We start from the raw sequence: 26,059 nt of genomic DNA on the forward strand, positions 1-26,059 counted from the left end.
CCACTCTCCCCGCTGCGCACGGGCCGCCGCGGGCGGCCGCAGGTAGCGAGGGGCGAGCCCCGCTCCGGCGCCCTACGGGGTCGCTTCTCCGCGCCGGCTCGAACGGCGGGCGGCAGAGCGCGGAGAGGCGGCGGGGAGGAGAGCGCGGAGCCCCGAGGGCGGCAGGACGGGCCCCGCGAGGAGCGGCGGGGGGAGATGGCGGCCAGGAGGTAACGCGGGGCAGCGCGGGGGGCGCCGCGGGACCCCGGCGGCGGCCGTCGGCGGGAGCCGTTCGGAGCGCCCCCGAAGTTCGGGCTCCGCGCCGCTCCCCGGCGCCCGGCCCGCACGTGCACCCAGCGCGGGATCCCGGAAACCGGGGGAGGAAGCCGCGAGCGAGCGGCGGGACAGGGCGGCCGGCGGGCACCCCCGCGGCTCCCGCCGCGCGCGGGGCTCCGGTAGCTCCGCGCGAAGTTCCCGGGGCGGGGGAGGCTCCGAGGCGCCGCGCTCCGCCCGCCCCCCGCCCGAGGGATGTGGAACGGCGGCGGCCGCGAGCGGGGACGGCGCGCGTCACTCGGGCGGCCGCGCGGGGAGGGGGCGCGGGGCGGCTGCGAGGGAGCCCCGGCGTGCGGCGGGACTGCCGCCTGCCTCCTCCTCCTCCTCCTCCTCCTCGGGGTGCCGGGGGCGGCCAGACGCCGCGCCGAGAGCCTCTCCTCCCCCATTGTTCCCGGTCTCTTTTCTTTTTTCTTTCTTTTTTTTTTTTTTTTTTTTTTTTTGCCTTTTGTTATTGGCACTCGCATTGTGTTGTTTGTCTCTGAAGCCGCCTCATGACCAGCAAAGGGATTTCACCTCGTCCTTGAGAGAGAGAGAGAGAGAGAAAGAGAGAGAGACACAGAGCGAGGGAAGGGGGGGAAGGAGCGCGGGGGGAAGGAGGGCAGCGCGCGGCCGAGCGCCCGTCCCCCGGTCCCAGCCGCGCCCGGAGGACACTCGGCGGACCGCGGGTAGGTGCGCGCCCAGCGCCGCTGCAACCCGGGGCTGCCGGCGGGGCCGGGCGGGCGGCGCGGGCGGGGGGCGGCTGTCAGCGCGGCCCCGCGCCTCGCGCCCGAAGTTGGGCGCAACTCGTCCCGCCCGTGCCCGGCGGCAGAGGCTGGGAGTTGGCAGCCCGGACCGGGGCAGAGCGGGGCGGGGGGAGCGAGCCCCGCGCGTCGGGAAAGTTACGGGGTTCGTTCTGAGCCCGGAGTAAGCGGAGCCGTCCGTCGGGAGGAACGTGACCGGCTTTTCCCCGGGGATGGCATGCTGCGCGGCGCTGTACTTTGGTCAGGGGTAGAACCAATGGGAAGCTGTGGGATTTTGGGTAATAAGTGTGGGAATCTGCGAGAGGAGTAGGTCTAAGAGCGATTTGTTTTCTTGCTGCTGATGAATAATGGCCCCTAGCATTTTTTTTTTTTTTTTTTTAAGCCAGCAGGCCAACGAAATAGGCACGTGGGAGATCTGTAGGCGTCCGACATCGCGGCCATCCGCACGGCAGCGGTGCGGTGGGGCGGGCGGGAGCGCCGGGCACGGCTCTGGCTGCGCGGGGACCGCCGCTCCTCGGAGCGCTGCTGCGGGCGGCCCCCGCGCCGCGCCGGGAATGCCCTGCGGTGAGAGGGGGCGAGGGCTTGCGCTGCACAGACGCGTTCTGCCCCGGCTCTTGTCAAAGAACGGAGTACCGAGCTGAAGTCAGCTGGGAAAACGTGAAGTTTTATTCCGGTGGTACTGCTGGAGTAAAGTAAGGTGGTGTGTCCCGGCTTCCCTCCTCCCCGTGCAAAGAAAGCTGCCAGCCTGCAGCCTTGCCGAAGCGAATCGCTCAGGTTAGAAGGCAGCTTCTGTCACGTGAGGGGCCGTACCAAGTTCTTCACTATCTTTATCGCCTGGAGCGCACCTGAGAGCAGCTGCTTGTGCCCACTGCTGCTCTGTATCCCCTCGGCCCCACCCGGTGCCGAGAAGTATGGCACCGCCGCGGAAGTGGACTCTCTGGCCTGAAAATACAGTTCGCAGCTGCGGAACCGGGAGATTTTTGTTACTGTTAGCTATCCCATTTGACAAGGCCGTCACCAGCTTTGCTTCGTGAGGCTTTCCAGCTGAAATGGGAAAGGCTGGCATCGATTTGGTGCGTTCTGTGAATGGGTAGCGCGGCTGTTCTGACATAATTCAAACACGAGAACCCGATAAACACGTGGCCATTATGTGTGGAAACCCTGCAGCAGAGCCTTCCGGTTGAACATAAACTGTTTTGGTTGAGAATTACACTAGAAGGAGCACAAGACTTGCAAGCCACAAGTGTCTTTTGTAAACAGATGGACGTTGGGGATGTATCGACCGCCTCAAGTTAATTCAGTTAACATGTGTGTGCACATGTAGCTCGTTTTGCCTACTCTGTGTTTTTATAAGGGATGGAAGCTGTGTGCGCTCTTTAGAAAAGCGTGGTTGTTCTGTCAGCATCTGCCCGAGCTCCAGCTGTAGGGGCTCTTAAGGACTGCAGCTGTGCTGGTGTGATCCCGTGGTAGCGGCTCACCGCTGTCCCGTTAGGTGTGCAGGTCCTTTGCTCGTGAATTTAGAAATGGGGAGATACATTTCTGATGTCGTTATGATGAGAAAATACAGGAGGGCTTAAACGTGCATCTTGCTGTGCCTCTCTCCTCCGTGCTGCCTGCCAAAACCAGTTAGGTGGAGCAATACCGTTAAGCTCTGCATTGTGTACGGTGCGATAGTTCCTTGGTGCTCAGGATCAAGAAGCAGCAGCTTTCTGTTACTCGTGGTGAAGATACGCTGCTACATTGCAGGAAGGTTTGTGAGCGGCGCAGCTCACCGTCACCACATGAAGCACAGGAGGAGATGGAGACTTGGCATCTCTGACGGCGCTGCTGTATGTAAGTGTGTGCAGGAGCCCCATCTCTGCCTGTGCTCGTACTTACCCTGGTACGCACGCTGCGATGTTGGCATACGGATGCACCAAAAAGCAGGGCGTTTGTTGAAAAATAAGAATTCCAGCATTTAGGAGAAAGTAAATGAACAGTCCTTCTAAAAATACAACAGTATGCTGCAGTATTGCCAAAGCACTGCTGTGATACCGTTGTGGGCTGTCATATTTTTCTGACCGTTGTAAACAGATTCTTTAAATATTATTACTGTAAGGATTTTTTCCCGTTAGCAAAGAAGATTTTTCCCTGATTTCTACCTAAGAATCCCCTCCTGTTCTTTGAAGGGGCACAGCCCTGCTCACACTGAAGGCAGTGGGAGCGTTGCCTGTGAAGAAGACAGTGGGGCCTTAGGCTGCGGAAGTAGCCCTCGTGGAGTCTATGAAGTCTCCTGTCCTGTAAACTCTTTTTTTTATAGTTTCAGTTTTGCTGATTCTCCCATTTATTCAAGACATTAGAGAGAGTTTCATTCATCGTTCAGGATCCATTATCCAGATCTGGATCTGGTTTAGGCAGTGTACTAATGTAAGCCTGAAACAAGAAGACGATCCTGCCCAGTTGTGCTGAAGTGTTGGGAGCTTTTGAGAGTTTTTTTTCCTTTTTCATGGCGTGCTTAGTCCAGATTAGGAAGACTTCCTTTCAGATCCGTGACCAAACTGTGGGACTGTGGGAATTTAAAGCAAGATCTGTTTCCGTTGGTGAAATTTAACAACAGGTAAGAATATTCAGGTCCAGACCAAAGCATTGCAGTCACCTCCTCCTTTTAGTTATGATGCAGTTACTCGTTCACTGGCATTCTGTGGAGAGTGGCAGCTGCAGATATAGTGGATTTCAGAGTGCCTGTGTGCAGTCTGTTAAAGTAGCTCGAGTTTGCGTGACGCTTGCTCTGGTGATGGACATCCTGGAGAAGTGTACGACTGTCAATCTTGCAGTACCTTTGTCTGTGTTTCGGGCCTCTTCAGGAACGTGGTGGACACAAGACACGTATGCAGTACGTTCTGTAAATGGAAAGCGCGTTGTCCAAACAAGTTTTTATTGCTTGTAGAGTGTACATCCTTTGTAGTTGCACACGTTTCCAGAGGAGGAGACCATATGCTTTGTGACAGCTTGAGGAGGGTCTCCTCTAATATTTCTGACAGCTTTATTTTCTGTCTTCTTCAGCTTTTTTTCTTTCTCTTTGAGCTGCAAACGTAGATTGAGACTCAGGTAATACATAAGAGGATCCTTTAATGTTGGCTATTTTCAGAGGCACAAAGGACAATTACTTTCTCTTCCTACTAACCTCCTGCTGGCTTACTAGCTGCTTGGGAGGCTGGTGATTTTAAGAATGCCACTTACCCAGTGCATCAAATACCAAGTAAATCTTTGCTCACCAAGATTCCAGTTCCTACACCCCGTGGTAACACCAAAAATTGAGCTTGAGTGGCCCAGGGCGCCAGCTCCTACTGTGATGACTCATACAACCATCAGCACTTTTTAGACTTAAATTTGATCCATTGGCCCTGAGCAGTGCTGACAATTGCCAGCTAAAAGACCCTTCAGAGAATTGTCCTTTAACAGAAGTCTTTTTTTTTTCCTTGTCCCATTTCCTGTTGTTCTTTTAAATAAAAAGAAATCCTGGTGACAAAGCTAACGTGTATTCTCTGATTATTGTTTTTTAAAAAAGAGTATTTACCTATATTTCAAGGAATAGAGTTGCCTGAAAACTGCAGGTCAAAGTTATTTTATAAAGGTAGTACTTTTCAGTATTGCACAGCTTCCTCAAGCAAAAAAAATCTCATACAGTTTAAAATCGTACTTCTATGCATGATCTTTGGAATGGTTTTAGTTGAAATACAGGGGGAAGCCTGTATTGTATTAATACTCTGTTAATAGTCTGATGAAGGACACGCTGAACGCTTACACATCCCTTTTTTCGGTTGTGAGTGGGTCCTGCTAGAAACCGAGCAGGCTCAACTGTCTATTGCACTCTGATATTGCGAGTATCACTGATTGACAGCACACAACCCAAATAAAACCACACCCCTTGGGGGAGGTGATTTCCATTTTGTACTCTGCATGTCTCTGGAGGAGTGGTCCAGGTTCTACTTGAAGTGAGACTAAAGGCTCTTGGAAGGGTCTTCAGTAGGCTTAGGTTTGCAACCTAGTGTACTTGCCCATGGTGGTTAGTTCCCAGGGAAATGCGTAAGGTATGCTGGACTATTAGTAAAATTATTTTCCAGGTCTCTCCCTTAATGTAAGTGATTTTAATGTATTCAATTTAATTTAAAACTATGTAGATGTAATTCTAAACCTCAGTAATAGGAGAACAGGTGGGACAAAGTGAAGTTGCCTGCTCATAGCGTAGCAGTGATGGCTCTGCCTGCTCCAAAAAGTTGTTTTGTCAACATCATTGAGGAGTGGGGGCAAAATTCAGTTCCACTCATGCTGCTTGGAAGCCCTGAGCTGGCTGTCAAACAGATACAAATAGGGTTTGTGGTACCTTTGGTTTCTACAGGGGGTGAGTGAATACAACAGGTTCAAGTTCAACTGAGTGCCACGCTGGATCTCTTAGCAGTCTGTCTAAACACACATTTAATTAAACTGGTTCAAATTCTGAACTAGGGCTATGGGGTCTTCCTTTTACACTGCTGTAAGATCTTTCTGTATGAGTAAGCTTTCAGCTTAATGAAAAGGGCTGGGGGACACAGTTGTAATCCTCAACTAACCAATTAAATACTTAATAAGGAACTGAAAGTTAATTTTACAGTCTGTTTAAAAAAAAATAAGGCAAAATATGAGTTGCAGGGCTAAGGTAGTGTCTCTGGCCAGTGAATGGGAGAGCTGCTTCTCTTAGCCAGCACCACATTTTCATGTTACAACTGACCTTGCAGGAGATTAGGCCTAATGGAACAGATTTACACAGAGAAAAAATCAGAAACCATTAGAAACCAGAAAAAAATTAGAAGTGGAATAGTTTTCACGTGATTTCAGAGCAGCCTGGATTAAAAGCAGATACTGACTTCTGTACTGAAAAACTATTTAAAAGCACAGAGAAAATACCTATTCTGTAGCAGCGATTCATCTAGCAGCTCACACTGATGGAGTCTCTCCTGCATTGGCTCTGGAGGGAGTTTGGGGACATGAGGTTCCGGGCAAGGACACCCACTGTGGCTGTTCCACATGCCTTATGTGCACGTACAGCCAGTAAAATAGAAGTGTATTTTCCCTGAAATGGGATCTTTCCTTATGCCATGGTGTTAAAGATGAGGCTTCTCGTGCCAAAATATAGGCAAATGCATAAACGAGAAAAAAATGAAATATATGCGTCAATTACACTTCCATTTAATAATAAAGTGAACGCATCTGCTCTGAAGGATATGCAAAATATCTAAGTTTGTGGAGCCACAGGAAAGTGGGTGTGTTAATGCAATATTCCGTTTCACAATTCAAGTGTGGGAGAAATTTGTGTTTTATATGAGAGACGGAGCTCTTTTCTGTGCTTCGGATTGAGTTTATGTTTGTCATTATATGCAGCTGGCCACCAGAAGCAGGACAGTCTGATTCTGAGCAAAATAAATGATTTGTTCTGATTCCTGCGAGTGAGAGTTTGCATAGCGGCACCATGGCGCGTTAAGTGCATTGTGGTTGAGATTAACAAATTTGGGACAATTAATTAGTTCAGGTTTGCAAGCCAAGCATAGATTACTCAATCGGTACTCACACATGTAGGGAGAGTTTTGTAATTCTCCCTGGAACCTGTTGCTGCCATCGGCTTCGTGCCTTCTGCCGGTAGTTGGAAATGGCAGAGCTGGAGCTGAAATTACTGAAGTGCTTGTCTCTTCTTCTGTGAAACAGTTTCCATTTGAAACCTGAAATATAATGAGGCATTCCTCCAGATAGGGTTGCCGTAGGTAAGTAATGGTGTGGATGGAATGATGGAAGTTTTCTAAGTGTAGAGAAATAATATTAATTCTCACGAGAGATTACACATGAGTAAATGCTGATGAACATGTACGAATATGTACATGTGAATTTAGTGCATGAGAAAGGCAACTGACAGTTGTGAAAACTAAGGGCCTCTTTCCATCAGAGCAGTGACCGACTGGAGGAATGCTTGCCCTCGTCACTGAATGCCATTAGGCCAGTGTCTTGCTTACTGTGAGACAGGGTAGCAATATCTATGTTTTTACGGAAAGAAATGGGGCAGGGGAGGAGTAAGACACAGCCTTACACCTTCTATTGTGTTTCTCCCTGTTCTTTTAACAACTAGGGCATTGTGCTTGTACAGAAAGTGGTTCCTAGTGAGAAGTATCAAGCTGAAATGAGGAAGGAAATGGAGAAACCAAGAGACTCTGATCCTTAAAAATGTATTGGAAGCTAAGGTGCTCCACTGTGGATAAAACAGCATGAATATCAGCAGCAGTCCACCAGGGCTCCACTGAGCACCCCTGCAATGCACACAAATACAGCATAAAGAAGTAGCAGTGAGAGGCTATAATGGTTGCACAATTGTGCAAAGATTTAGGAATTCATACAGTATTTTACTTACTGCCTTCTTTGGTTTTAAACTGTGTTTTTATGTATAGGACGGAAAATAATTACCTGAGTAACGATACAGCTTCGTATAATTAATTTTATCACAACACTAGGGTTTGCTTCTTCTAGTCTTAAGGTGCTTGGAAATGTCTCTGTGTTTTCATTTCCCATTTCTAATTCACTCAGAATATTTGAATTGAAGAGCTGTCTTATATGGCCACAGTGAAGAACAGTATGTAAGTCTGTACTTAACTAGAGGAATGTGGTTTAGTTCAGTTAAACTCAGCAAAATGTATTTGCATAAATGCAATGGTTGGTTAGAAAACTCAGATTTCAGTGCAGCCAGAGTCCTATTTAGAAGGTAGCTTGGATAGTAGGTACCCTGTTGACCTTCTGGGTGATTGAGGTGCTGAAGTCATTTTGATGAAGGGAAAAAAAAGAGAAAAAGTTTCTTTCCTAAGTTCTTCCTGCATTCTTAAACATTAATTCCCTGTTCTAAAAACCTGTGCAGACTGTGGGAAGTGTGTGTGAGAGGTGCCCTTCAGAAGCTTCAGAGTGTGCAAAATGGACATGGATTTCAGTTCTGAGCAGTGATATTGTGGGCATTTTAGTTGTTACTAGTAGCGGGGATGGGCTCCCCTAATCCCTTGTACAGCAGATCAGGCCATCTGGGGCTTCATATAGCTGAGGATTCAAAGCCTTAGGGGGTAGAGGTGCCACAGCCTCTCCATGCAGCTTTTGGGTTGTTCTGGTGTGTTGTCTTTCTCTGATTGTATTTCTGTTTGTGTTATGTTGCTGTTGAATACATGCGTTTGTTTTTTAATGCTTTCTAGTCTTTTTTTCCTGATTCAGTACCAGGACAATAATCTGGATACTTACATTGTGGAGCTTAGGACGTGGGAGGTAAGCGTTATAGTCCTGGTTCTGTACCTGCTGCTGTCAGAGCAGTCTATGCTATTTGCTTTAGATGGCTGATGCTAAAACCCAGAGGTGGTGACCCTTTGGAAGGTACATCCACTTGAGCATATGTCCACATGGGACCTCCAGAGGAGTGGAAGGAAGTTCAGCAGTCAGCCTTCTCTGGTGTTTAATGGGCTTGGGAACACAGCTGTTTCAAAAAAACAGCTGTTCGGAAAAAACACCTTTTACAAATCTAAGTAAAACATTGGCAGTCTTGCTATTAATTTCCTTTATTTAGAGGTATAAGATTTTGCCCTGGTTTTGCTATTCAGAAAGCGTGGAGTCCTTTCAGTGTCTTAATAGGTTTTGGTTCAGCCTGCTGTGCAGTTTCCCATTTGGAGCTTATGCTTCTTCCAGCTCTCTTCCCCCTCTCCTGCTTTGGAGAGGAACAAGTGGGGTGTTTCTGTGGAGCTGCAGACTTTTTTTAATTGAACGAAATGCATCACTTAAAGAAAATGGGCATGCGTGTGTGGGGGGAAATGAAAGTATGTTGTTTTTTTATAAAATATCACCTGCAAAGTGCTTTTAAATAAACCCCTATATAACCATGTATGTTTTTTTTTCACTTGAAAGACACTATCTCCTTCTTCTAAACATTTGCACAGCAAAGTAATGCATTATTGCATTTTCATAAATAATTGAAAAGCAACTTAAAAGAAAGTAGGCCAACAGAAAAAAAAGAAAGTGTCTGTTTCAAATTTGAGAGAAGAAAAATATGTTTCCTTCTTGATAGCAAGTCAGTTAAATGTTATTAAATCCCACTCTCCCACCCCAACATGACCAAAGACAAATCTGACAATTGACAGTTTCATCTAAAAGAGAGAGAAATGGGGAAAAAGGCTATAGAATGCTGAGCTGGTTTTGTTTTCTTTTTTTTTTTGTTTTCTTGGTAAGAAGGGCAGTTGTGACCCCTTATCAGTTTGCAAGTGACTGAGGAGCAAATCTCTGGAGGTCTGCTTGTTGGATTTTCAGTACATTTCTCAATGCTGTGCTGTAATAATGCAAGCTATTTTAGAACTGTGCATACGTTAGTGTTCTGGCGCGGCATGATACAATAATGTGTGAAAAAGCATAAGATCACACCTTGGTGAAACTTGCAGATTTCCTGCATAATCCGACAGTGAGCTCTTGTCAGGTTTTGACTATATGTAAAGTGAGAATAAAGTTTCCAGAAGCAAGCGCAGGCCTTGGATACATTTCTATGGCTGTTCAAGGATTTTGGCCCTGATGTGGTTATGAGTGTGCCTGACTTGAAGCACTTGAATCTTGCTGTAGCCAACGGGCCTCCTTCTGTGCTTCAGATTTGGCATACGCCTTCAGGCCTTTGCCGAATGGGAGCCTCGTTTTTGCTAGTGCTGAGAAAGATCAAAGAGCCAGTGTAAATAATTTCTTTGAAAAAAAAATACAATCAGTCGCTGGGAGCTGTTTCCAAGTAACGCAGCAGTGCATTTTATCTGGTGGCAGAACCGGGTACCGTGTGTGGTAAGAGCCCAAGGCCAGGCCTGCTTGCCTGGCTGTGCCTGAGGCAGGTGGGAGGCTGAGCCTCTGCCATCAATAACGGGCTCACTGTGAGACAAGGACCAGGGCCTGGATCCCAGCCTAGTCGTCATGGTGGTTCCTGGACGTTCATTTATGTTATATCTGAAGGTACAGACGTGTTGCAGGAGTTGCTGAGGCTCTGAGGCTTCTGTCAAGCAGGAGGCTTCGCTAGGAGGTTGTAGAGGTAATCCTTTGTAGCCTTGAGATCGCCACTGCCTGCAGTAATATGTTGCTGTGCAGTTTTTTAAGATGAGAGCTACTCAGGGAGTGGACCCTGATCAAATGAATGGAGGCTGCATGTAGCTGATTGTCAGTGTGTTCATTCTCCCCCGCTTTCCTCCCAGATTCACTCAGTCTCATTTTTTTTATAACCGGTACGGCTGTGTTTTAAGTCACTGCCCACCATTTCCAAACGGTGCGATGCATTTGTCAAGGATCTGGAATTTGGGATACTTTGATATAACTCAGTGCAGGTTTTGTAGAAACACCTGACGTGTATGTTTAGTTTTTAAACACCTTCTGTGCTTGATTTATCCTCACGGGTTGTCAGGGTATTCGGATGACCTGAAACTGAGGAAGTACAAGGGAGCTCAGCTGGCAAAAGTCTGACGTTGAGTCTGACTGCGGCTTGAAGTTTTTTTGCAGTGTTGAGCCCAGGCTGTGTAGGAAGTGAAGAAAACCTTCCTCACCTTCGCCATTGTATCCAAAAGGCTCTGAGCAACATATTTTTTTTTCCAGGTGATGAGCAACCTAGTTAGCTCACATTGTTTAAACCCCAATGCCAGTTCTCCCTTTGTTGGAGGTATAGTGGGAATTAGTAGTAATGTCCTCATGTTCCACTCTCAGCAAGCTCAGTGCTAGAAGTGCTCTGGTGGTTCTTTGGTAGGTTTTCTTAGCCAGAGGAGCTACAGTCATCTGTCTGCAATGGACTCCTGTGCACTAGCATTATCCAGCTTTTATTGGAAGTTCTTCGCATTAGGCACTACTGTTTAATGTGGTTCTGAAGGCTGGCTTTTGGCGCAGTAGGCTTGCAAATTTTAGCATTCATTGCTGAATGTTTCCAAGGTCCTGTGTTATTTGTGATCACCAGAGACGTGTGGATCTTGAGGTTAAAGATGTGGAGGATGCTGAGAAAGCAATGTTATTTTCTTTTGGGAATTTCTTTCCCTTTGGCTGTCCCAGTGGGTATCTCGTGGAGGATAAGGCCCGGCCTATCTGTCTTGTAGAGGCTGAAAGATAGATTTTTGGGCGTAAGACAAAGTCATTTTGTTGACACAGAACAGTATGCATCACTGTTTGTGCTATTACTGTTTTACATTTTTGTATTTGTAAGAACAGCATACTGATGGCTGTGTGTTAAAACTCTGTCTTTTAGTGGCTTGTTTTCTTTCCGAAAAAGGAAGAAAACTACATTCTTACTGAGAAAAAACCCGAAATGATACTGGAACAAGTACAAGGGCTGTGTTCATACATGATCAGATTCAGGAAGATTAGGCCACTGTGTATAAATTGCTTTCATGTTCGTTGGGTTAGCAGCTGTCAAATAAGTGATTATAGATGTTGGCAAAGCTTTTCTTTCCGTAATCACTGTGAAACAGGGATAGAAATGTAACAGATGCCATTTAATATGGACCAGCACCTAGGTTCTGTTTCTGGGTCTGGCTTTTTACAGCTTTGTGGCCAAAGTTTTGTAGCATCTTTAATTCCTTACTACCTGTAAGTGAAGGTAATAGTCTCTTACTTTACAGGAGATGTGTGAAGCTGTTTGTTAAATAGTTTGAAAGCCTCTGATAAAAGGTATGAAATATATGCAGTAGCATTAAGGAAAAGATTAAACAGAACAATTGTGCTCTGACTGAAGATGATTATTACTCCCATACAAGCTTTATTTTGCTGGGCAGTGTTAACTTTCTGCAGGAAATAATGTGATCTGAGACTGTGTTGGGGTTTCGTTTTTTTATTTGTTAATTGACAAGGCTTTTGGATACAGGGCACCATACTTGAAGCCGGTTGAAGAGCAAATGAAGCATTGTGATGCTATTTTTTCCAGCATAGGAGTCTTTGGTGACTCATTTAGTGTTTGTAATGCCTGTGACAGATTAAAAAAATCAAATCAGTTACTCCCAGTGAGACAGATACACTCAGCCAGACCCTATTTGAGAGTTACTTGCGGCACTGTTAAGACCAAAGTACGCATCTTCCCCTTCCCCCTCGAAAGAATCCAGCTTATCATGAAATGTTTATCAGAGCCATATAAACATTTCTTGACTGCTGAATTTTGAAGGGAAATTCTTTTGGTCTAACATATGTATTGCAAGCAAAACTCTTCACAGCTTAGAAAAAAAATAATTAGCTTGGTTACAGCCCTTCTTATTACCAAGCATGCCAGCATCTGGCAAGGGTAGGGCGATCTGGGAATTTGCTGCTTGAAGCCATGGAACAAAGTGTTCTGATCCGACCCCAGCGAGCGAGTCCAGGACTTGAACTGGAATCTTCAGGAGCAGAAAAGTCTTAAGTGTCTGGAAAATTGGCCTGTTGAGTCACCACGCAGGCACTAAAACAAAACTAATTTTAAGCAGGTCAGAGTTCAGTGATTCCCTCTGGAATCTAATTTTTTTTTTCCCTTAAAAAAAAGAGTCTCATGTTTTTAGTGAAAAGGGTCAAAGTTGATGCACTGCTACAATTTTTGAATGCTTTCCCTTAAGAACAGCCACCCAGGCTAGGATTAGCATGAAGGGCTGCTAGGCTGGCACTTCAGTGTCTGGGTTAAAAATATTTTAAAGCAGTAAATGCAGTCAGAACAGAGAGAGAGATCCCTGGGAGCCTTCCTGTTTGGAAATGTGCGAGCTCAGGGCAGCAACTGCAATGTAATTTAGGACAGTATATGCTTCATAGCTTTAGAGAATATTGCCTCTTGTTCATGTTACATTGGAGGACAGTGGGATAGTGGTGATTTTAGAGAGGTGGTATTCCTGTTTGTTTTACATTGAAAACTTTAGAATAAATAAAAAGAAGCATCAACTGAGGAAGAAATGTAACTGCCGAAACCCAGCAATGAATCCACCCTGAGCAGACTATAGAAACAACAGGGGAAGGTGGGCATACAAACATTTTCATGGGAATGCAGCTTCAAAAGGAGCTTAGCAGACAAAGGCAAAATCAGGTATGTACTTTAAAAGGCATGCGGGCAAACTTTTGTCTGTGCGCCCAGTGAGGAGCCTGCTCACATGAAATTACAAAATGTTTGGGGGGATCGAATGACAAAAAGCTTGTATTGCTTTTCCATCGCTGAAGAAATGGGGCTGTCTATAAGCAGAAGTGATTCAAATAGCCATTTTCAAAAAAGCGCTCTGGAGAGTGAGGGAGATTTTTCATTTCCATTCCTTTACGAAGATTATTTCCTTCTTTTCCCCTTCACGTCTCACAGAGTTCCCTTTAAATCTGCAAGTGAAAAGGATGGTCTGAGCTACCTAGGGAGGCTCGAATCTGAATTCTGTTTGTGTCAGGCACTGTGAGCTTGGTGATCTCTGTTTATCTCTTAGGAAATAGTTGTGCTTGCACAACACTGCAAATGCAATGTGCAGATGTCAGGACAGCTAAAACAAAGAAGGCTGTCTAGGAAAAGCAATGCCAAACCTAATGGCAGAGTGAAGAAGCAGCGGTGAGGACTTGTGCCTTCTTTTCTTCCTTGTGCCTCTGCGAGGCCGTAGGTAAATCTCCAGGGCAGACTGCAAGCTCCTTATGCATGCGTGTTGCAACTTGTGCAAGCCGTGCTGCTGGTATGGGGGATGTTTGTGGGAATGGTTGCCCACCTGGGCACAAAAGTTTGCAGTCTGGTCATCAGTTCAGGTGTCATCTTCTGAGTGACACCTATCCCACAGGGCTTCCTCTCAGATGTGCGGTGTCTGTTGGATGTGGGGCATTTGAGTGGAGGTGCTGTAAAGTTTAACGTTTATTAGGAGAACCTCAGTCCGCCTTGCCAGGGCATGAAGTTACTGGAATGCTTCCCCTCCGTGTCCATACAGGTGTGCAGTACGTGCAGATTTGCATGGGAGGATGTGTGAGGCTCTGAGATCCTCTTTGTCTTCCAGGTTATGGCAAGGTTCCGCTTTCCTCAGGCTTATCGAGTAGCGACCATAGTTTACTAAAATATTTATTTCAGTTTAGGGGAAACTTAGTGACATGCAGTTGCTTTCGCATTTAAGATCACAGTTTATAGCCCTTTGAAGTCATTATGTTTGAAGGAAAAAGAAGTGCTTAGGATAAGCTGAACTTGAATTAAATTGTGTAGGCTGATAACATATTGAATTTGTGGTACGGCTCGTTTCGCTAAGGAAGTAAGTCAAGCAATGAGTAACGCTGGGCCGCCTCGTATCATAACAAGAGGTGAGGTAGCTTTAGTGCAAGGCGGTGGGGTTCGCTGAATCTGAACGATGAGCTGATCCTTCTGACTTCAGGGATGGCGATGGTTCTGAAGGTAGAATGTTAATCTGTGGTTTGTAGAACTTCATGATTCACAAGCATAAAGCTGAGATAAATCGGGCTGGTTTCCAGCCCCAGTGCTTTTGTTTGCGGTGATTTAGAACTTCCAAACTACAAATCGCTTCTTTGTGCTCATAGGTGACCCGGTGGAAACTTTGAGACAGGGCAGACTTTTAGAGAACCAAGAGACAGAATGTCTTTTAGGTAGTTCCCAGATATAATGCTGATTAGTATTATTATTATTTTGATCTTTTCATTAGGAATTCCACAGTTGTCCTTGTATCCAGCCCCATTTAAATCTTAGCCCAGCACAAGAGGGTTGCAGTATGTGCATGCTGTGCTGATCCTTTTTGTTTAACTGGCAATGCTTTTACACTCAAACTAGCTATCAGAGTATGATGGGTCAACAGGATCGTTCTCTTATCGTGAGGCACACCTGAAATATCTGCTTAGGCAGTGCTTGTGATTTCTCAGCAAATGTTCAGCCCAGTGGGGAGCTGCAGGACTCACCTCCATCTCCCAAGGGTTAACAGTAACCTATAATAATAATCTTGTGGCACAAAAATGCTTCTTTTTATGCATTACCTATTTCCAGAGGCCTAATTTAGGTTTTGTATCAAAATGGATATCACAAACCCTTGAGCTTCCCGCTGAGAAGGAAAGTGCTACCGAGAGACGTCGTTCTCTGTTATTCTTCTGGTGTCCGGGAGGGGTGAGGAGGCAAGGAAACAATTGCTGATATCTCTAGCAGTAAGTATAAATAGTGCCAAGGTGGGCTGCAAAGCTAAAACGCTTGGAGAGTGTAGTTCCTGTGAGAGCCTGACCCTTGCTCTTTTTCGAGTATATTTGCATGTGTGCGTGTTTCTTCATTTGTGAGGCAATTTACAGATCAACAAGAAATCAGTTGCATTTTGTAACTGCACAAAACTTTCACCTGTCATTAAAAGAAAAGAATATTGAGTAAAATGAGAGTGTGTTTTCCTGCTTCGGTGCGCAGACAGCGACATTCAAGGATCGGCGTGCACGTGTCCCTGCTCTCTCTGTGCACGTTTCGTGCCAGATTCTGCTGCAGATCCAGTTGAACTGTTTTCATCAGTTGCTTTCCTCAGGAATTTGTTTGTTGAATGTTTTCATATACAAAAAGTTATGTTTTGATTTTTGTTTCTTTGCTGTAAGAACTGCAAACAGGGAAAACAAAAGCTGTTTTTGAAAATGAAAAGGTTTTGGAAATCAGAAAAGCTTACTGAACGCCCGGATAGTTTCTTCCCATTTAGTATTGATTTTCCATTGGAAACGCATGTGAGAGGAGAGGGCAGATTTTAACAAAACCTGAAAAATGCTCACGTTTCAGTTTCCTAGCAGTTGCTATTTTTCCCTGCTTTTTCTCTAAGAAATTTTGTTGCGTGGAGCTTGTCCCAAACCTCTCCTCTTCCTCCTGCCCATGTAGATGCCCCACAGACTAAGCAGCCCCTGCCTCGCAGCCCACTGCCATATGTCCCTTCCCCTCTCCCCACCACTTGTGTTGGAAGTGCCCAGGGGGAGGCCAACGTGACGCTGCTGCTCAGCTGTTGGATAGGGGAGTTCCTGGTGCTCATGGCTCCTTGTGTCTTGCAGGTTCACGTGCCAAACAAGGACCTTTTCAGCCATGGGTATAGCAGAGCGCTCTACCTGCGCGGTAGGGTTGATTCCATTGATTTCAGCACCACTCGTGTTGGGCTGTATTGGCTTTGTCCCACCATTGCCTGGCTGGGGCCAGAAGTACTCATTAAGCAAACAGTGCTCACCACCCTGAGCATAGTGGAGTGAATGCATGGCGGAGAGCATGGTGGGTGCGAGCTGTGGTCGTGCTCTGCCACAGCCTGGGCAAGTCCTGCGACCCTTTCTTCCTCAGTTCTCATGTGTTCAAGGACGTACAGGCTTACCATCGCACATGGGTGTTGCAAAAATTAATTAATAGCTATTTGCACGATTTCAAAGACTTATAACCCTAAGTAAATAAGAGCTTAATCAGTTATTTTTCTTCATATTTGTGCTAAAGGAAAAACCTACTAATTTATTTCCAAGCGCATGACACACAGAAACTATCTTCACACTTCTAAGTGGAGCTGGGGCTCAGTGCCAACACTTTTTTTTCCTAGTGAATCTGGTATACTTGTACACTTATATAGAATGGTACAACCTTACAGTTTCACTCAGGAGGTGGAAATTTTTTCTTCTGCATTTTTGTACTTATAAGCTGTAAATACCAGGCGCTTCTCGTGGGTTAGATTCTTTGGTCCTCACAACTGCATGCATTGCCAATGTCCTTTAGCATTTCTGTGGAGTAGCTCTGGCTAGTAAACAGTAAAAATGTGTGTTGTCTTTTTTTCTCTCATGTTCTGCAGTCTCCTTATACATTAATTATTGCATTTTAGGCATCTGGGGATTTGGGAAGGAGAATGGAGACAAAATATAATCGGGAAGCTTGTCACCTCTTATCCTCTTTCGTGTGTGTTTGTGGGGAAGCCCCTTCGTATACTGATTTGGGAAAGTGGACTAAGTCATGTCTCGCACCTGATGCGGTGCAGGAAATGTTACACAGAGCGCTGGCTTTGTGTGGATCTCCTAGGTGCAGTAGGGTAAAGGAAGTCAGAGATGGTGACTGTATCTGCATTTGTTGTCAGAAGAGGGTTAAAGAAGAGCTAAGTTTTTTTCTTTTATCCCTTTTTTAAAAAAATTTCCTTTGTTTTAATAAAGTATTTTTTTCTTAAATGAAGTGGGAGAGGAGAGTAATATGCCACTGACACGCTTTGGGATCTGAGGCTCCTGTGGACCCCATAGGATGTCAATGGACTCATTAAGATTTAGCCAAGTTTTATGCATTATTCATAATATACATTCACAGCATGCACCCTAAAGACTGTCTCCTGTGAATGCTTAGTCAGAATCATTTGCATTCTGTATTATGGATCCATAATATAGAATACATTTAGCTACATTTTGTGTATTATGCTTTACACATATTTGCAGCCTTTGCTATTCTGGAATATGCAGCAAATGTGTTTAAAGAATAAAATGCAGTTTTGTTTTGTTGCTCCATAAAAACTAATGTGTAATAAGGACCCTGATGGAAATTAATTATTGTGTATGAGCAATGGACAATTTTGTTTTTTTTCTCTTTATTTTCAGTGACATTTTAAATTTACTTTTCTAACATGTTTAAGAGGTGTTTTACATTCTAGGCTGATATTTTGTTTTTGGTTTGTTTCAAATACATACAAATATCATTTTTGATGTGGAAAGTTGGCAGATGATGAAACATCAGATTGAAGCTGAGATGCTTAATAATAGTAAGAGTTGTTTGCTCTGAGTTTGCTCTAATCCTACAAACATTATTTCTCTTGTACATGACAAGACGAAGGAATCAACAAAACACCACATCAGAAAATTAATTTTCCTCCTGTCATCTGGAGGGTTGGAGCTCTTATCTTTTCACTTTTCCTCAGCTGCCGTTACAGCATGGTTACTGATCTGATCTCCTCTTCAGAAGAGATCTAGAGTAGCCCAGACATGTTCCTTAGCATACTTCTGCGCTAGTTTTCCCATCTTTTTTCACAGAAATGACAGAAATGGTGGTCCTTAAAGTCCTCTGTAGTTGCTGTCTACTTAGGTTTACTCCTTTGGTACCCTGTCACTGCTGACAGAAAATATTCCTTTGCAGAATTCTGTTATTGCTAGAAAACTGAATTTCTTTTGGGTCCAAAGAGTGAAGTCAGGGAGGTATAAGGATTACATGCTGTTTGCAGAATCTGTTAAGAGATCATTATTATGAAGCGTCTTCCAATTTGGGGACCATAAGAGTACTTCCAGCTGCCAGGCCATGCAGAGGACAACGGCAGACAGCAAAAAGAAATAAAAGGATGGGAGTTTTCAAGCCACGGCAAGAGCCAGGATCTTGCAGGATCTTTTGCAGGTCCATTTTCTTTTGAAGAGCAGCACCCATGTAGCTTCAGAAAGAGATAGTGAATGTAAGCGTTCGGTCCCTTCCCTTTTTCAGGGCTGCGCTGCAGAGTTGTACAGATGACAACAAAGGGGGTAGATGGTGAGATCTGTGTCTCAGAAGCCTGGCACACAATAGGCAAAAGTAGTTTTCCAAGCTTAGATATATACAGTGCTGAAGGACATCACATGCCTTTCTGTGTAGCTTTTTATCCAAATGTAATGCTTGATAAAAAGCCAAAGCTTATCAAAATAATTAAACAGTCCTAATATCACGAAAGACCGAGAAGGTTTTTCCTATCATAGGCTAAACACAGGTGAGTGTTTTGGCAAAGTCAGGAACTTGGGATAAAATGACTTCAAGATCTTAAGAGTATTTATATTTACTTTTTTTCCCAGTCGTTTTTCCTGTTTACCTTTAGGCAGTGTCATACATACATGCCCTGAAGGAACAATAGAGACGTTGCTGTGTCCTCAGCAAACTGGGAACTTATCCTTTGGTCCACAAGTGACTGTTGAGTTCTTGGTGAAATAACATCTTAAATACATACATTTCATTGCTTTTTTTGTTCAAAAAGGGTGGCCAGTTTTTGATCAGAAGTTTTCACAATTGAGAATTTTCAACTTGTGTATAAATATGTATTTTGCAGCATGCCATTGCTGTTACTTGTTCCTTTTGCGTAGCAATTGACAATTCAAGATGTTTAAGTCTTGTTGCACAGAAGCAACATTTCTCTTTTTTCTTTTATACAAGATGTAGCACAGTGGAATTCTGCTCTGTGAATATGGCAGTATAAAAGCAATCACTGTAGAAGTGGTAACCGTATTGCTTCGGGGAGTGAACGTTGTTGGAACCGTTGCCAAATGGCTTTCTGTCCAGGAGAGCAAAGCTACCCTTCCATCTAAGCAGCTTGTGTTACTGGTACATACATGGGGCGGGGGATAGGAAAGAAAGACAGAAGTTATGGAAATGAAATCTGGATTTCCCTTAGCTTAGCGCTCAGATTTTTCATGTTATCTCCCTTGAGTCCTAAGCTCTCCTTCTTTGTACTCTCCTACTCCCTCTCCTCCACAGCCCTTGGTGCTGCCCTGGCACTTCTGTGCTGCACCCTTTCTTTCTTGCTGTGCACTGAAAGGTCCAACGTAAAACCCAAACTAATATATGCAAAAGAGATTATTAGTTTGGTCCCTGCTTCATACTTACAACACTTACATTGTTGATCCATCTTATTAGTTGGACGTGAGGATCTGAGACCTGTGTGAATATATTTTTTCCCATTGCAAATCAAGGAAATGGGAACATAAGTAGTGCTTGAAAAACAAGACATCAAAATACCCCTTTCAGACTGACGAATATGCTTTGTATGCTGAACTTCTGGCATTTTCGTTTATTGTTCTCACAAATACCATTTGCATTTCAGCAGATTCATTGCCATTTTTGATACTCGGGGAGCTGCTTCTGGAAAGTGAGTGGAACATGCCTTTTAGCCCAGCTCAGCTCAGACTACAGTGCTGTGTGTAAGACACAATGATCTCCGGAGCATTCTGCAGTTCTGCTCCTTCTATTTTTTCTCTTGAGCAATCTAAATTCATACTGTAAGATGTGCAGTAGTGCAATGAGCATATTTTTGTTAGCGTTATTAGGCTTACAATGTGAAAAATAAATAAGTTGCTTCCTACTGTTTGGTGAAATTTCTAGGAAACTCCTAGCAGCTTTATTTAATATTTGTAATATATAGTTTTATTTTTGTAAATGATTTTATATGGTGTAGCAGCAATGCTAAGTCATGGCTTGGACCAGTGATTGAGCACCTGGTGGGAAGGCAGAGCCATCCCAGGTGCACTCAGTGCACCTGAGTGATTGGAAGGGGTGGAGCCAGGATCCACCCCTTCCCAGACCTCATTTAAGGGTTGGCAAGGGGAAGGTAAGGGTGTCTTGCTGGAAGTTCTTGTATGTCTGAGGCCTTTTAAAGGTAAGTAGCTTCTTTATTTTTGTGGCCCACAGCTGTTGTGTTTGAGCAAATTCTCAATTGCTGCAGCCTGGGGCCTTGCTGCTCTGGTGTTATTGCTGCACTTTCCATTGCATTATGAATGGTCTTCCTTCAAGAACAGCTGTTTAAATAGGTGCTAGAGTGTGTAGGAAATAAGTACTGTACATTAGCTGGACTCATGAGGGATGGCAAGAAGAGTTTACTTTTCCTATGTTAATATCTGTGCCTTCATGTTAGTAACTTGTCTAATAGAGTACCTCTATAGCAGGCTTCAATTCAAAACTCCTCAAGTACTATATTACCTTTATGAAAAGTATGCTATGGAAGTAGTTGTTTGAATGGGTAGATTTTGAAGAGTTTCTGGTGGTTTACCTACCATGTTGGTACTCCATTTTGTGGCTGGAGAAGTTTTGTATTTTTACTTTTGATTCCTTTCTCCAGTAGGAAAGGCAGGTTGTCCATTTATCTGACATTGTTCTGTGCTTTCTTCTCTTAGCATTGTCTGTCCTTTGTCCAAAAGAGTCCGCAAAGTATTTCTGTCCATCCATCATGTTAAAAAAAAAAATCTATTGACAGAACTCCTACATCATACTGTTTCAAAAATAGTAAAATGTGATTTCTCTTTTATCAGCCTTTTGAGTTCAGGATGTGTAACTTTGCAACAATACAATGCAATGCTTTAAAAAAAGAATCTGAGATTTTCATATGATCACAGGAGATGAGGTTTTAAGGGGAACACCAGGGATTCCAAGACAATAGTAAAAAGTTCATGGGTATTTGCAACCCTGGAGCTTCCTGGTATATGTGATCAAAAAGGGCTACAAAGACTCATGTTGTGTGCTCCTACCACACAGGTCTTTCACCTTGTGATGCTTCATGGGATGCATAATATCCAAAGAAAAAAGGTAAGCATCTCTCTCATACTCTAGTCTCCACACAGTAGAGTAGGAGTGGGGGAATAATACTGAGACCAGGGGAAGTTGGCATAACCAGATTGCTTTCCACGTAGGCGGAATTACTGGAGGAATTTTTTCCCAAAATACTATGGAAGAGGAGGTACAGATTTGCACACATGCTGTGCATTGCTTGGCAACTTTGTCTGGTTCTGAAGACCTGTGTCTCTAAAAGGAGTGTTGTTCATCACAGGATCTTTCTACTGCTCTTTGCTCATTGCTTATATTATCAGGAGGTCAAGGTCTTCTACTTTGTTGTCTCCTTCCTTACAAGAGCTGCAGAAGTCAGCCGTGCTCAGACAGTACCTCACCTTCCGGGGTGTTAAGGCACCATCTTGTGCATTCTGGGTTTTGCTACTGACCTGAAATACTCAGGTCTCTGATTTAACTTTTTTCAGAAATAGTTTCCTCTGGTGTTGTTCCGTAACATTTCCTGGTGTTTTTAGTGTGCACATACAAGTTTCTTCTAGAGATTATACCACCACTGCTTTGTTTTGCTGTGTTTTCAGGTTATTGCTAGTAAAGCTTGAATTCAGGCTGGAACTTGTTGCCGGGCTGTTCCTTCTCCTCTGCTCTGTCTCATCCTCAGCCCAATTAGCAAGATGTACAGTAGCTTGCCTGTTACTTGTTTTTGATCTTGTTCAGGTTTTACCCTGAAGTTGCTTTTCACCCTTTTTCTTCTGCTAGTTTTACAGCAATGGTGCTGATCTGTTCTTACTGATGCATCTTAGTGTTCGAACTGTTTTTGTAGCAATGAAGGAAGAAGCAAAGATGAGACTTTACAGCTACATTATTTGTGTCTGTGTTATTTTAGTACTAAATCTTGATGTACATTTTAATCAACAATAATACTAATATTTATAAGAAAGGGTTTCAGTCCACTTTTGAAGATTAGCCCCCTTTACTGAATACGGGGGCATGAGACCCCTTTTAAGAAGGGTAAAAGCAGAGGAGCCTGGTAGGTATGTACATTTTAAATGTGTGCCATGTGTGCTGAGGGTGACTTGGTTCACACAGAATATTTGCAGTCAAGTCAAAAATAGAACTCATAACTTGCATGCCTGTGCTTCCTTAGTCCAGTCCCTTCAGAAACAAATCTCCGCATTACTTAAAAAGAGCAGAACTGAAACATGACCGCTGGAGTCTGCGTCTGTTGCCTGTTGATGTGGAAGTAAGAGCTGGGAGGAAGATGAGGAGCAAAAATTGTATTGGGAGGCTCTTACAGATGTTCTGAATGCTGTACCTGCCCTGCTGTGTAGTATTCTTGGCTTCATGGCTGTCTGTCCGTCCATCGTCTCCTTTAAGTACTGAATTGCAGCGAGTATTTCCAAACCAGTGCTGGTACGGTGATAGTGTATTATTGTTGTTCACCAGAACTAGGGACTACATGCAGTAAATAAGCTGCAATTGCAGTCTTGTTTGCAGCTGGCTTGTTTCCTAAATATTAATACTAATACTACACTAAAAAAGTAAAACAGCTTAGAAGAACTAGTTGGAAAATCTGTACAGGTGTCAAGTTAAGCATATGGCAGAGCAGAGATTGCTGATGAAAATGACAGATGATAACATTCATTAAAGCTTTCAATTAACACCTTGAGAAATTCCATAAAATAATACCACATATAAATAATGTGTGATGTCTCTAAGCACATTTTTACCTGTTTTTAAGGAGAGGGAAGAGAGAGAGGGCAAGAAGATGGGAAATGTATTGTAAAAGTACTTATTATAACGGCTCTGTACCCTCCTTCCCCCTCCCCCCCTTTTTTTTTCGTTTAAGAGTTCAGTGGTCTCACATTAAATAAAGTGAGTTTATTTAAGCTGTCAGCGTGGGAAAAGATTTGGCCTGGATGACAGTTAGTTATTTGTATTCCCGAAGATGAGCAAAGATTTTTGTATCCATATCTGTATTTTTCTCTCTGAGTGTGAGAGAACCTGCAAGAAACTGCAGGGCAATGTGAAAGATTATCTGATCAGTTAGCTAATTACAGAGATCAGTACATGACAGTAGCTGCAGTCCTGTCTTCACAGCCATCATCATCCACATGACTACTAGCTTCAGCAGGATCTTTCCACATTATGGAGAATTCTAGGTCTGAGCCTTTTCATGGGTGTGCATCAACAAGAACTAAGGATTTGTTTCATCTAAGTAAGCTTTGTGACAGTGAATTAAAAAGTAAATGTTAAGAAGCTGACTTAGATGTTGATCCTTAATGTCAACTGTTAATTATACTGAAAAAAGCTTCTGAAATCAGGCATGCCCTGGTTGTCTTGACCAGAATTGTGATTCTGGAAGAAATGTCTTGGTCTTGCCAAAGCATGTAAGTAGTCTAGACACAGTGTAAGTGAATTCATATGAGTGTTCTTTGAACTTTGGGGTTTGAGTACTTTTATTTCCAAAGAGCCCATTGACACTGGTGCTTGCATTCCTTTTTCTGTTCTTGAGAAGTTATTGTGTGTATTACTGAGCACTTCTGTAGATCTGGCTAGGCTCAAGCATGGCTGAACTCTGTGGTTCTGGAGATCCAGACTTCAGACAAGATCTGCTCTGCTCTATTCGCATTGGATGTTCTTGCACTTTTTCGTTAACTATCTTAATATGTTCTTTATAATTGGATCCAATCAAGGCATGTGTGGCAACTTAAAATGTTAGCATCTTTTTTTCTTCCTTAAAATGCTATTTCATAGGGTTAGGATGCATGTCTATATGTCGTCATGTTTTCATGCTGTTATCATATTAGAGCTGCCACTTGAAGTAGTTGAGGAATCAGGTTGATAAATAAGGCCTCTGTCTAAAATGTCAATTAAAATGCTCAGTACTCGCTTGGGCTGTTGTTGTATACATGTGGTTAAGAATTACTTTGCCCCATTTTTGAACTGAGTTATCATTTTCAATCAAAAATGCCAGAAATACTGAGCAGACAGCATGGCAGACTTGAGGGATGGGGTGATTCTTCAATAATGTAGCGTTGGAGTTGTTTCATGTACTGGGTTGTTGGGTTTGCGGATGTTTGAGGATGAAAGGTCTGCCAGAAAGACTTAAGGAGACAAATTTGGCATTACATGTAGACATGCTCTTTGTGTAGCATGGTGTGCCTGAAAGCTTCCCCTTAAAGGGGACCTCAGTTTCTTTCTAGAAGAAAACCAGGGAGAAAACAGTGTTTTGAGCAGTGTAGGTGATAAGGGCACCTCAGTGCAGGAGTAAAATGGGAAGTGAGGTAAGTCACCATGTACATATGCACACCCTTACAACTGAAGGCTAAATGAACAAGCTGACTTGGGAGAAGTGGCATCAATTTAAGCATACCTGCAAAGGATCTTTACCTCTCCATATAGTCTTGAAAATCCCTTCCTGAAATAGCATGCAGATTATGGAGTACAATTAAATAAAACTGTAAGTAGAAGCAGCAGGAGAGGAAAGAACGTTCTGTTGGTTTGCTGTCTTTTTGTATTTGAACCACTCTTGGATAGCTGTTTTCAAAAGTGATCAGTGGTGGTATCTCTTGGCCTCCAGGAAGGCAATGGGAATTTTGTAGCTGACGTCAATGGGAGCAGAATTAAGTACTTTTTTTAAAATCCTGTCCCTGGTGTACAGGCAGTTTCATTGTTTTCCCTGATATTTTTGTGGGTCTTGAACAGATCAAGGAGGAAAAAATAGCACTTAAGACAACAAGTTGTGGTTGTGAAACCACAGTGACTCTCAGAAAGGCTTTGAGGGCAGCTGTAGGTCTCAGGACTGCTGTTAATTAATGTTACAGATTTGATTAGATTTTAGTATGGCACTACTACTTTGAGCCTCTCTGCTTCACAGGGGTTATCATCAGTGAAGTCCACCCTCCTCTGAAACAAGAAAATCCAGTGCAGTTCCACCAGTGAGTTCCTGATTTCCTGTAAATCGGGAGAATTTTGCCCTTTGGCTTCATCTGTGTTGGCCACCTGAAGCCTGATACCCCTCATATGTTCATGCATTTGGTGTGGGATGTAGAGTGCTTTTTTTTTCCTCTGCTATATTTTGACAGGCTAATTCACAGTGGAGGCCATTGATCCCTGTGTCTGACACTCATCAGCTTGAATGACCACTGTGTAGCATGTGGAGGGGCCATTCAGACCTGAGCCTTAACTTACTCTAGCACTCTAGGTTAATCTGTTTCACTCTGCTAAGAGCAAGGTTGAAAGTTGACTCCAAAGAGCAAAGGAGGTGAAAACAGTTTTGAAAATGGGTGCACAGTGCATACAATATGTATCTAGAAATGCCATTTTATAATCTCTTCATTCCTTTCCTGCCATCATTTTTGATTTCCCTAACCCAGACTATTCATTAAGTATTGAAACATATGGTAATAAGAATTTGTATAACAGGAGAAGTGGTGATTTTAAAAGCAGATTCAGTTAAGCAATAGGTGATGTATTTAAATTGGGAGATCTTGTAGTTGGATGACTGAGGGTGGGGTCAGGAGTTACCTCTGCAGGGATTGCCCATGTGCTGGAATGTGTTCTCACATGCTGTGATAGTGGTGTTCTTGTGGGGTGTGTGTGTGTGTGGGGGGGGGGAAGCTGGGGGTTTATGGGGCAAAAACCGATTAGGGTGATCAGCCTTTGTCCCATCTCCAGGGGACTGCTTTTCAGGTCAATCAGGAGAAATCTTTGTGGAATGTAATAGGATTTGCTGAGTGATCAAAAACTTAACCTGGAGCCTACAGGCTGTTCT

At 43.9% G+C, this 26,059-nt stretch overlaps 2 long non-coding RNA genes across 2 annotated transcripts in view; both read left to right on the forward strand.

Moving 5' to 3' along the window:
• Positions 591-26,059, forward strand: part of LOC110396156 — a 154,505-nt gene continuing 129,036 nt past the window's right edge. Inside the window, exon 1 of the long non-coding RNA XR_002436811.1 lies at positions 591-977. This is a non-coding gene — a long non-coding RNA (uncharacterized LOC110396156). The remainder of the gene's footprint in view (positions 978-26,059) is intronic.
• LOC110396153 overlaps positions 20,333-26,059 on the forward strand; it is a 42,538-nt gene continuing 36,811 nt past the window's right edge. The window contains exons 1-3 of the long non-coding RNA XR_002436806.1: positions 20,333-20,383; positions 21,256-21,306; positions 25,163-25,223. This is a non-coding gene — a long non-coding RNA (uncharacterized LOC110396153). The remainder of the gene's footprint in view (positions 20,384-21,255; positions 21,307-25,162; positions 25,224-26,059) is intronic.

Source organism: Numida meleagris, chromosome 1 (assembly GCF_002078875.1).
Source record: "Numida meleagris isolate 19003 breed g44 Domestic line chromosome 1, NumMel1.0, whole genome shotgun sequence".
Taxonomy (NCBI): domain Eukaryota; kingdom Metazoa; phylum Chordata; class Aves; order Galliformes; family Numididae; genus Numida; species Numida meleagris.